Source organism: Mustelus asterias, chromosome 7 (genome assembly GCF_964213995.1).
Source record: "Mustelus asterias chromosome 7, sMusAst1.hap1.1, whole genome shotgun sequence".
NCBI classification, from domain to species: domain Eukaryota; kingdom Metazoa; phylum Chordata; class Chondrichthyes; order Carcharhiniformes; family Triakidae; genus Mustelus; species Mustelus asterias.
In genome coordinates, this window is record NC_135807.1 from 117,785,352 (window position 1) to 117,796,864 (window position 11,513).

The window sequence follows — 11,513 nt, forward strand, 5'->3', positions numbered from 1 at the left end:
GATTACAGAACTTGATTGACTCCAATGTGATGTATGTGAAGATTGTAAAAGAGCTGATAAAGTTGACCCAGGCAAATTGTTTACCATGACAATCATTTCAAATACCCGGGCTGGAATTCTCTGACCTCACCTGCACCTGGGATCCTCCAGTCCTGTTGTTGTGAACGTTGATTTGGCTGAGCGCCAAATTCTCCTTTCTCGCTGGCAGCGGTGGCGAGACCGGAGAGTTCCAGTCTCAGAATCCGATTGTGAAATTAAGTTTGAATGTTTCAACCAGGGGAAGACAGAAATGCAAAATAGAAGCAGAGAATAAAATGATTTTAAGAGTAAATTAAAGGTTTTCGGAGAGTAATCAAGAGGAGAAATCTTTTTAGCCAGCGTTTCCAATTCTGACCCAGAACGCCAGAGTCATTTGTGTTCACGGAGGAAGATCTGAGGATCTATGATTGCAATACTGCATTTTTAACATTTTGGAAGCATCTGCTTTCTCAAAAGAGTGAAGAGGTCTGCAGTAAATTTATTATGTGTCCAGAAGGACCAGCAGACAATTTAAGTACTTTCTAAACCTTGTTTTCAGATTGTACTAAAATTCTATCCACATAATAACAAGCCGAAGGTATTTGATCAGCATTCTCTGAAAGCACGTTACATGAGAACACACTTTAGTCAGAGCAGGACCTAGCCCCAGAGTTGGGCATATTTCCTACAAATGTGGAAGTTTAACTGTATTATTATAGTGCATTATGCTGCAGATTTGTTGCTGATAAGTGATTTTGGCTTTTCACACATTAAGGAGGCCATTTCGACTTTGGATGATAGTGTAAAATAGACAGCATGCCTGCCCTTTATAAATATCTCCCAAACTGCATTTTCAGACTACATTCTAAGTCATTAGGATGAAAGTTGAAGGTTAAGACAGGACTGTGAAGTGAAAAGGAGGGTGATACAACCAATAGGGTGCTGTGTGTGTTTTAATCATATAAAGGCACCACATGCTCAGAAGGGATTGTGTAACTACATTATGGGATCATCTATTAATTCTAGGAACATATGTGCAGATATACATAGACAAAAAGCTTGAAGACATCAGAACTACAGAGCTGCGTGGGCATGTTCTGCTTCAGACTGATGTGAAACTGAGACTGGATCACATGGCACACTTAAAGTGATGACATGCTACAAATCCCTTAAAGGCATATTATATCAACATTCTTTCCTTTCAAATATATTTTCTCCCCTCCCAAAGAAGTACAGCTATTTACAATATATGTTCCTGTTTAGTTACCATTACCTAAGTGTATTGGACTGGTGAAACTGTAAGTCTCTAAAGCATAGAAGTGATCTACTGTTGCACCAGATCTTGTAATGATAACCTTGTCTGGAGGTTCCTTTAATTGCTCACACAATGTGTGGGATTGTTATTCTTGGATTTATTCCTGGTTACATTTTGAATCTTATCCTAGATGTAATGCGTGGTGCATTTTGATTTATCCTCGATTATGTCTCACCACTGTGCCTTTGTGTTAAAGTTTAGAGTTTATTTATTCGTGTCACATTTATTATGTCACAAGTAGGCTTACTTTAACATTGCAGTGAAGTTACACTGAAAATCCCCTCGTCACCACACTCCGGTGCTTGCTCGGATACACTGAGGGAGAATTTAGCATGGCCAATGCACCTAACCAGCACGTCTTTCAGACTGTAGGAGGAAATTGGAGCACCCAGAAGCAACCCATGCAGGCAAGGGGAGAATGTGCAGACTCTGCACAGACAGTGACACAAGTTGGTAATTGAATCTAGGTCCCTGGCACTGTGAGGCAGCAGTGTTAACCATTGTGCCACCCCTGCATAATGATCTTGGTACCAAATTAATCCTTGTATCTTGACAATCCTGTACCCATATTTATATTGTGCATGTTGGTCATCTACTCGTGTAGTTTTAAAAGTTATTCCCTAGTTTCTGAGAGAGTAGAGTGGGTAAGGATAGAACTAAATAGTACATACTGGTCTGCTGAACATGATCCCTGCCAGTGATGGAATATAAAAGTGTCGTTCACAGATGTAACATTGCAAGGGCTAAATATTTCTTCATCTGTCTGCATTTCAGAATTAGGGATTTCACCGTGTGAATCATTCATTTAGCTGGGCCAATAGATCTCAGATAATGAGGAGAAGAAGTAGTGTAATCTATGTTCCACTTCCCACACATTACCTGAAATGGCTTACCAATAAATTGCAGTGTGTTAGCCATAATGATCTCTCTAGATGCACCTAATAGCATTTAGAGTGTGCACAACGATTGTTGTGCAATTGTCAAAGAATGGGGTACTTAGTAAATTATTCAACAGTGATGCTGAAATCAGTGCCATGGACATGAAAGAGATTAAATATGCTTTCAGATCAAGGGTGTCCAGGAATATTATATAGAATCAATGATCTTTCACGTTGGGCATATGTTCTTGACATGCCCCACTCTTCTTGACCATGACTCCAAAGTGATTGGTCATATTTAGTCAATAGACATTCTCTCTCGCGAGTCTCATCGTTCAATTTATGCCTATGTGTGAGTGATGAAGTTGTTGAAGAATATCAGGTCACAGAGATTTCAGAATGGTGATCTTTCTATCTTTAAAATTAACTTCCCGGAGATACCTAGCTTATCCTGCCTGGTAAGGTCAAAAAGGTCTCATGTTCTCATGAACATTCTGATTTGAATTAGGGCATCTTTCAATAATGATTTTCCACAGTGTTTGTAATGTAGAATCTTTCACAATTTCTTCTTTTTACAATTGGCATTTGTATGGTTTAAAATGGACCAGATCAATTGACAGACTTGCATTCTCGTGCCACCATAATGTTGCCGTTCCCTTGAAATTGCCGACTTTGTCAAAACATTCTGTGAGGTTGGTGAAGCAAGGTAATAGGAGTATTTTCTGAGGTTGATCTCTTGTGTGATGTCTGACTAATTCAGTAGATTGTTACTAGCGTGAATCATTGGCTTTTTGGTACACCAGCTATCACCAGGCCTTAATTCTCCATGATGGAGAACATCTGTGACACCAAGGATGATTGATTGTCCTTGCAGTCCAGGACTGTGGATCCAGCCCATGGAATTAGTGAACCATTGCATGCTGAAAGATTCACATTAGTAAATTTGGCCATGGCCTTTCATATCTGTGGATATATGTCATGACAAATTCGCTGGGGTAGTATTTGGCACTTACACCCATGTTAATCTTGCCCAATAATGAGTAGCTACCAACTTTCTTAGGGCAGATCACTTGAATCTTGACCAACCCTTTGGATGGGCTGACGGCACCTATGTTTTCTATGAGATTGACGATGGGAAACTTGTGTTCAACGCTCTTCATCTCGTTGTACACATTGTCGTCATTTGCTGGTTTGTCATATTTACGACAGTATACCAGGAACCCATTCTTCTTGGTTGAAGGTACCTAAGGTATACAGTCCATCTGGATCAGTGCATGGCTCATTGCAGCTACATCAGCCTTTGTTCTAGAGTTCTGATGCTGCCAATGGCCCTTTCTTTCACATGCTTTGCAGAACTGGAGGAAAACTGGAATTCATTTTGTACATGCAGATGGCCATACCTTCCACGTAGCTTGCTTGGCTTAAGTGTTCTTGTAAGTGCATCAAAAATTGGGGGCTGTACTTAGGACCTATAAGCTTCCCCAACCTTTGTGGATCACTTCATACTTGAGCCCATCTTTGAGTAGCTCTTTGATGCTACCTGTTTAGGGCTTATCTTTCTGGAATACTTCTGTGGGAGTGTGGATGCAATCAACAACTCAAAAATTCTGTCTGATAGTTCTATGTTTGAAAAATCACAATATGTGCCCTTTCTTCTGCATCTGCTGACAAAGTGGTCGAAATGATAGGAACCCTAGTCAATAAATACGGAAGTTTAACCTGATTCTAAGCTGGTTTTCCAATGTAGTCTGTATCTTTTGGGGATCATTTAGCTTTTCTTCTGTGAATCCTGATGTGCAGCCATGAGTGTTGTGAGACTTCTTACTATCCTGATGTGTTCAGCCTTTGTAGTCCTTCATTCCCGATTGCTATCCAAATTTTTATAGCTTGTTTTTCTGGTTCAGGTAAGCTGAATTAAGAAACCATGGGTGCAATTCTCCCAAAACATTTCTAGATGTGGTCTCCAACAGGAAACGCAGTGCAATTTCCGTGGGTAGGCGGGATCCTAATCGCGATCCACGCATGCTTAGACATTTTTGGAGGTTGGGGTGATTTGTGCCATTAAAGAGATATGCAAGACTTAATGACAGCAGCAAGACCAGCGCCTCAGAGATGGGAGCATCATTTTTAAAGAACAGCCCGATCTCAAAGTAAAGTGACAGCCCAACCCCCCAATCAACATCACGACTCCCCCGCAGACAAGGGGAACACCCCCAACCTTCAACCCTTGACCACAGAGGTGCAACCTCCCTCCACACCCCACCACACAGACATCAGGGTCACCTGACACCCCCCTTCCCCCCGGCATCAGGCACTGGGGAATCAGCCCCCAACCCCCATCACTGATATCAGGTCCCCGCCAATTACTAACATCAGGGCCCTCCAATCATTGGCATCAACCCTCCTGCCACTCACCTGTATCAGCCTACAGCCCCCCCACCACAGTGAATTGCACTCTACTATGGGATCGCCAAAGCCCCTCTCCCTTCATGATCCCCCTTCATGCCTCCCTTAGCAACCCACACCATGGCCATGCCAATCTAGCACTGACTACTAGCACCTTAACAGTGCCAACCTGCTGTGCCAACCTGATGCTGCCAGGTATTATGCCATGGGGCAGTGTCAGGGCATTGTCCAGTCATGTCCCTGACCATCTGAGGGCTACAATAGCCTCCAACCCCTTTGGTATGATCATCACATCCATCTGGAGAATTCAACAGTGGCTGTGAGAAGGTCCACATTGAGGACGTTAATGTCTGAGTTGCGCCAACTGCTTGTGTGGTTAAAACCAGCCTCCAGTAAGGGCATGCTGTTCAGGCATAAGAGAAAAATCCACTTGAAAAAATGAACTCAGAGTGAACACCTGTGCTTTTGAGGACAAACTTCAGAGTTAATGGATCCTGAAGAGCAATATAAATAAACAATAATCCCTGCTTTAAAAGAGCCAGGAGCGACCATACAAGGGGATTGTAAAAGTTAATGACGTGAAATGGAATGTGAACAAACCACTTCAAAGCTTTTAAAAGCTACAGAGAAAAGACTAGCCATGCGACATCCATGCCATGGGAGACCCCTGACCTAAACCCTCCTTCCCTGCCTGAGCCCCCCCCCCCCCCCCCCCCGCCAACCCCCAACTCCCTTGAAGGACCCCTGTCTACATCCTGGCAGCAGAGGCTTTGCCCATGGGCACCCTGGAAGTAAGTGCTGAATGGTACTCACATCCTTGCTCCCCTTTGGAGTCCATGGCACTTGGTCCCAGCTTTTAGGGATCTGTAGTGATTGAGACCTGGGTGACTTCCCACTGGTGGATGGGAGCATACCAGGAGGCTGCTGCTTTTGACTCTAATCTCACGAATGAGATTAAAATCAATGCAACTGAGTTCAAATCAGATTCTTGTCCTTCCTGAGTGAGATCCTGATCAGGTCAAGTGGAACAAGTGGGGAGCATCGGAAACTTTGTAACGCCTGCTTCTAGCCTCTCGCCAAATTCACCGGCCCAGCAGGATTTGTGCCTGGGGTTATCAGGGCTGGAGAATCATTCCCCCCGCCATCCCCCATATCGCTGTATGCTGTGTAAAGATCCTGAATTTGGATAGTAGGTCAGCTGCATTCCAACTTAGACTGGGGAACTTTGTGGATATTTTGACAATTTCCTTCGACATTCCTTCTCTTATAGTATCTGGGATGAGTGGTACTGGAGGTGCCTTTGCAATGTGCCTCACAGTGCCAAGGACCCGGGTTCAATTCCCGACTTGGGTCACTCTCTGTGCGGAGTTTGCACATTCTCCGTGTCTACGTGGGTTTCCTCTGGGTGCTCCAACTTCCTCCCACAGTCTGAAAGACATGCTGGTTAGGTGGATTGGCCATGATAAATTGATCCTTCGTGTCGGGGAATTAACAGGGATAAATACGATGGGATAAGGGGATAGGGCCTGGGTGGAATTGTTGTCAGTGCAGGCTCGATGGGCTGAATGGCCTCCTTCTGCACTGTATGGATTCTATGATGATTCTTTGATTCTATAATTTTGTGGCTTTTCTGAAGTTCCACCCTTTATAACCACAAATGTCTCTGGCTTGAATTTTATGATTTGTTTTCTCTTGGTTTACTTTCCCTTACTATCGACCCAGTCCACACCATAGTCACTCTCCTTTCCCAACTGATCTCACTCGGTGCTGGCTCCCTTGATGTGCTGTCCTACTCACCAGAAGGGATCCTGCTGCTTATTATCTTTTTATTTGAATACTGTTCCAGTACTGTAATCTGAAAGCCTTTCTGTGCAGTCACCATGCTGTGATTTCAACACTCCCCAATGCTGTGGCTTCATTGCGGACTGACCAGAACATTGAGGGTTGTTTCATGTCATGTAGCATGATCTAAAACTGTTCATCATCTCAAACCTGCACGTAATCCTGCTGCTTGGATGAGGTCTATATTGTCTCGAAGGAACCATTGCTGCTCACCATGTTGCGTGTGTTATAACGATATCAAAGCACCAATCACTCATAAGAGATTGTGCAAACACCTTGTAGGTTCATTTATTATTTCTAGGCACATGTGAACAGATATACATGGGCAGAAAGGGCATCAGAGTTGCAGAGTTTGTGTGCGTGTGCTCTGCTCCAGGCCAAAATTTGAACTGGGGCTGGATCACATGACTCACAGCATGCTATCGCTTTAAGGCATATTACAACAGGAAGAATTTCATTTCTCTTCTCTCTGAAACCTATTTGGTCTTTCGCACCAGATGCAGGCTACATTCACACTGTGGCTGAAAGCTGACCCCAAGTGAAATCACTTTGCACCAATGCTGCAGATATAACCTGAATGCACCTTTACATTCAAAGAAACAATTCCAGTTCATCCGTGAAGACAGCAAGTTGTTTTCTCCTTGTAGTAACAGATTAAATTTGTTCAGATGGATGTGAGTTTACAGAGGGAATGGACATTCCACTTTGCTAGCTTGTGTAAAAGATGCAACACCAATTTAAAATCTCTTTAGGTGCTGTTACTAATGCGACCCACCACTGAAGGTCTTTGCCTTTGCTGAGCCTTCTGATTCGATTGTGTGATAGGGAATTAGAACTCCATGGTCTGCTTGCTGAATGTGAGGCTTAAAAAGACACTGAGTGCTTCAGCATGCATGACTTGAAGTGCTCACCACCAGCAACATGACTAGAATAAGCTCTTTATTTTTCAATTTGGAGCAAAATGCTTCTCAGTGTTGGGCATTGCTAATCCAAAGAATATAGAACACCAGCTCCATCCTTTAAAAAGATAGAGAGACCTTTCTAACTATGGCAACAGTTAATCTGATATAAGACTGCAAAGGTTAGACTGGAAGACTTGCGATCTTTGGGGGGAAAACTGACTCTGTCTACACTTCCCACTGCCTCAGAAAAGCAGCCAGCATAATCAAGGACCCCACACACCCCAGACTCTCTTGCACCTTCTCCCGCCGGGAAAAAGATGCAAAAGCCTGAGATCACATACCAACCGACTCAAGAACAGCTTCTCCCCTGCTGCCATCAGACTTTTGAATGGACTTACCTTATATCAAGCTAATCTTTCTCTACACCCTAGCTATGACTGTAACACTACATTCTGCACCCTCTCCTTTCCTTCTCTCCGATGTACTCTACGAATGGTATGTTTTGTCTGTGTAGCACGCAAGAAACAATACTTTTCACTGTGTCCCAATACGTGACAATAATAAATCAAATCAAATCAAATTAAAAACAACTTCCCAGTAAGAATCTCTTCTATTCCAGCCACGTCATGTCACAGATGGAACCAAACATGGACAAGGTGACACTGAAATACATTTGACTCCACAACAAGCTGGATGAAAAAGATCAGGAGGTGGGGCTGGAAAATGCGGTGAGTTGACTTCATAGAAAATCCCACTAGTGGGAAATTCAATCCAATGTATGTGGATTCACTTGTTGCCAAACTGAATTTTGCTTTCCAACTTGCTGCAAAGCTGTCCCTGGGCATTATTTTCCCTAAACTCAATTCTTCAGTTGAAAGATTGGCTATGCTAAATTGCCTTAATGTCAGGGGACTAGCTAGGGTAAAGACATGGGGTTATGGGAATAGGGTTTGGGTGGGAGTGTGGTCCGTGCAGACTCAATGGGCCGAATGACCTCCTTCTGCACTGTCGGATTCTATGATTCTAAGTTGAATCTGGCAGCAGCACTACCCAAATGTCCTTCATTATCTAATCTTTAGTAAGCTGCCAAAGTACTCACTGCAGCTTGCAAAGAAATAGATTCTCATCATCTGACAGCAAGTTGTCTCATGTGCTTTGTAAGGTTGTGACATATTATGTCAGCATCTTATTTTTTAAGTTTATTGATTAGTGTCCCAAGTAGTCTTAAATTAACAATGCAATGAAGTTACTGTGAAAATCCCCCAGTTGTCACATTCTGGCGCCTATTCGGTTACACTGAGGGAGAATTTAGCATGGCCAGTGCAACTAACCAGCATTTCTTTCAGACTTTGGGAGGAAATCGGAGCACCCGGAGGAAACCCCACAGACACGGGGAGAATGTGCAGACTCCACATAGACAGTGACCCGAGCTGGGAATCAAACCCGGGCCCTTGACACTGTGAGGCAGCAGTTGCTAACCATTGTATCACTGTGCTCTGGGACTCTTTTTGTGTGGGACTTATTGCTAGACTTGAAAGGATTTCATCTGAAGGATGCACCATCCCCTAAATGTGCCAATCCCTTCAGTATATGTTTTCCATTGAAATTAAGATGTCTTATTCTATGATGTTTCTCCAACTTTGACTTCTTCAGCACTAATAACAGCTCTTTGAAAAGACGTGTTGCTTACTTCGCTAACTCTTTAATGCACAAATTTCTCATTCTTGAGAGAATAGAATACAAAATGGTCTCATTCTAAACATCATTCCACGCTCTCAAGACCAACTGCAACATTGTCATCAAGCAGACAAAAGAGGGGCCACTGTCATACTGAACAGAACGGATTAGTGCAAAGAAGTTAACCGACAACTGAACAACGAAGAACACTGCAGACAGTTACCCGCAGATCTGACCAAAGAAAACAGCCATCAACTCAACAGACTGATCAAGACCTTTGATCCGGACCTTCAGAGCACCCTCCATGCTCTCATCCCACGTACTCCCCACGTTGGAGATCTCTACTGCCTCCCAAAGATACACAAGGCCAACACACCTGGCCATCCCATCATATCAGGCAATGGAATCCTGTGTGAGAACTTCTCCGGCTACATCGAGAGCTTTGTACAAAGAACCCTCAGCTTCTGTCGTGACACTACAGACTTCTTACAGAAACTCAGCACCCATGGAGCAGTTCTACTAGGAACACTCCTCATCACAATGGATGTCTCGGCATTCTACACCAGCATCCCCCACCACGAAGGCATTGCCGCAACTGCCTCAGTACTCAATGCCGATAACTGCCAATCTCCAGATGCAATTTTACAACTCATCCGCTTCATCCTGGACCACAATGTCTTCACCTTCAACAACCAGTTCTTCATCCAGACACACGGAACAGCCATGGGGACCAAATTTGCACCTCAATATGCCAACATCTTCATGCTTAGGTTTGAACAAGACCTCTTCACCGCACAGAACCTTCAACTGATGCTATACACGAGACACATTGATGACATTTTCTTCCTTTGGACTCATGGCGAACAATCACTCAAACAACTACATGATAACATCAACAAGTTCCATCTCACCATCAGACTCAGCATGGACTACTTTCCAGAATCGGTTGCATTCTTGGACACATGCATCTCCATCAAGGATGGTCACCTCAGCACCTCACTGTACCGCAACCCCACGGATAACCTCACGATGCTCCACTTCTCCAGCTTCCACCCTAAACACGTTAAAAAAGCCATCCCCTATGGACAAGTCCTTCATATACGCAGGATCTGCTCGGATGAGGGGGATCACAACAGACACCTACAGAGGCTGAAAGACGCCCTCGTAAGAACAGGATATGGCACTCGACTCATCGATCGACAGTTCCGACGCGCCACAGCGAAAAACCGCACCGACCTCCTCAGAAGACAAACACAGGACACGGTGGACAGAGTACCCTTCGGCGTCCAGTATTTCCCCGGAACGAAGAAGCTACGACATCTTCTCCAGAGCCTTTCAACAAGTCATCGATGAAGACGAACATCTCGCCAAGGCCAACCCCCCACACCCCCACTACTTGCCTTCAAACAACCGCGCAACTTCAAACAGACCATTGTCCGCAGCAAACTACCCAGCCTTCAGGAGAACAGGGACCACAACACCACACAACCCTGCCACAGCAACCTCTGAAAAACATGCCAGATCATCGTCACAGATGCCATCATCTCACGTGAAAACACCATCCATCAGGTAAACGGTACATACTCTTGTGACTCGGCCAATGTTGTCTACCTGATACGCTGCAGGAAAGGATGTCCCGAGGCATGGTACATTGGGGAGACCATGCAGATGCTATGACAATGGATGAATGGACATCGCTCGACAATCACCAGGTAGGAGCGTTCCCTTCCTGTTGGGGAACACTTCAGCAGTCACGGGCATTCAGCCTCTGATCTTTGGGTAAGCGTTCTCCAAGGCGGCCTTCAAGATACACGACAATGCAGAATCGCCAAGCAGAAATTGATAGCCAAGTTCCACACACATGAGGACGGCCTCAACTGGAATCTTGGGTTCATGTCACGCGATCTGTAACCCCCACGACTTGCCTGGGCTTGTAAAATCTCACTAATTGTCCTGAGTTGAGATATTTCACACCTTTTTACATAGAAAACATAGAACATAGAACAGTACAGCACAGTACAGGCCCTTCGGCCCTCGATGTTGTGCCGAGCTTTGTCCGAAACCAACATCAAGATCCCACTCCCTATCATTCTGGTGTGCTCCATGTGCCTATCCAATAACCGCTTGAAAGTTCCTAAAGTGGCCGACTCCACTATCACAGCAGGCAGTCCATTCCACATCGCAACCACTCTCTCAGTAATGAACCCACCTCGGACATCCCTCCCATATCTCCCACCATGTACCTTATAGTTATGCCCCCTAGTAATAGCTACATCCACCCGAGGAAATAGTCTCTGAATGTCCACTCTATCTATCCCCCTCATCATCTTATAAACCTCTATTAAGTCGCCTCTCATCCTCCCCCGCTCTAAAGAGAAAAGCCCTAGCTCCCTCAACCTTTCCTCATAAGACCTACCCTCCAAACCAGGCAGCATCCTGGTAAATCTCCTCTGCACTCTCTCCAATGCTTCCACA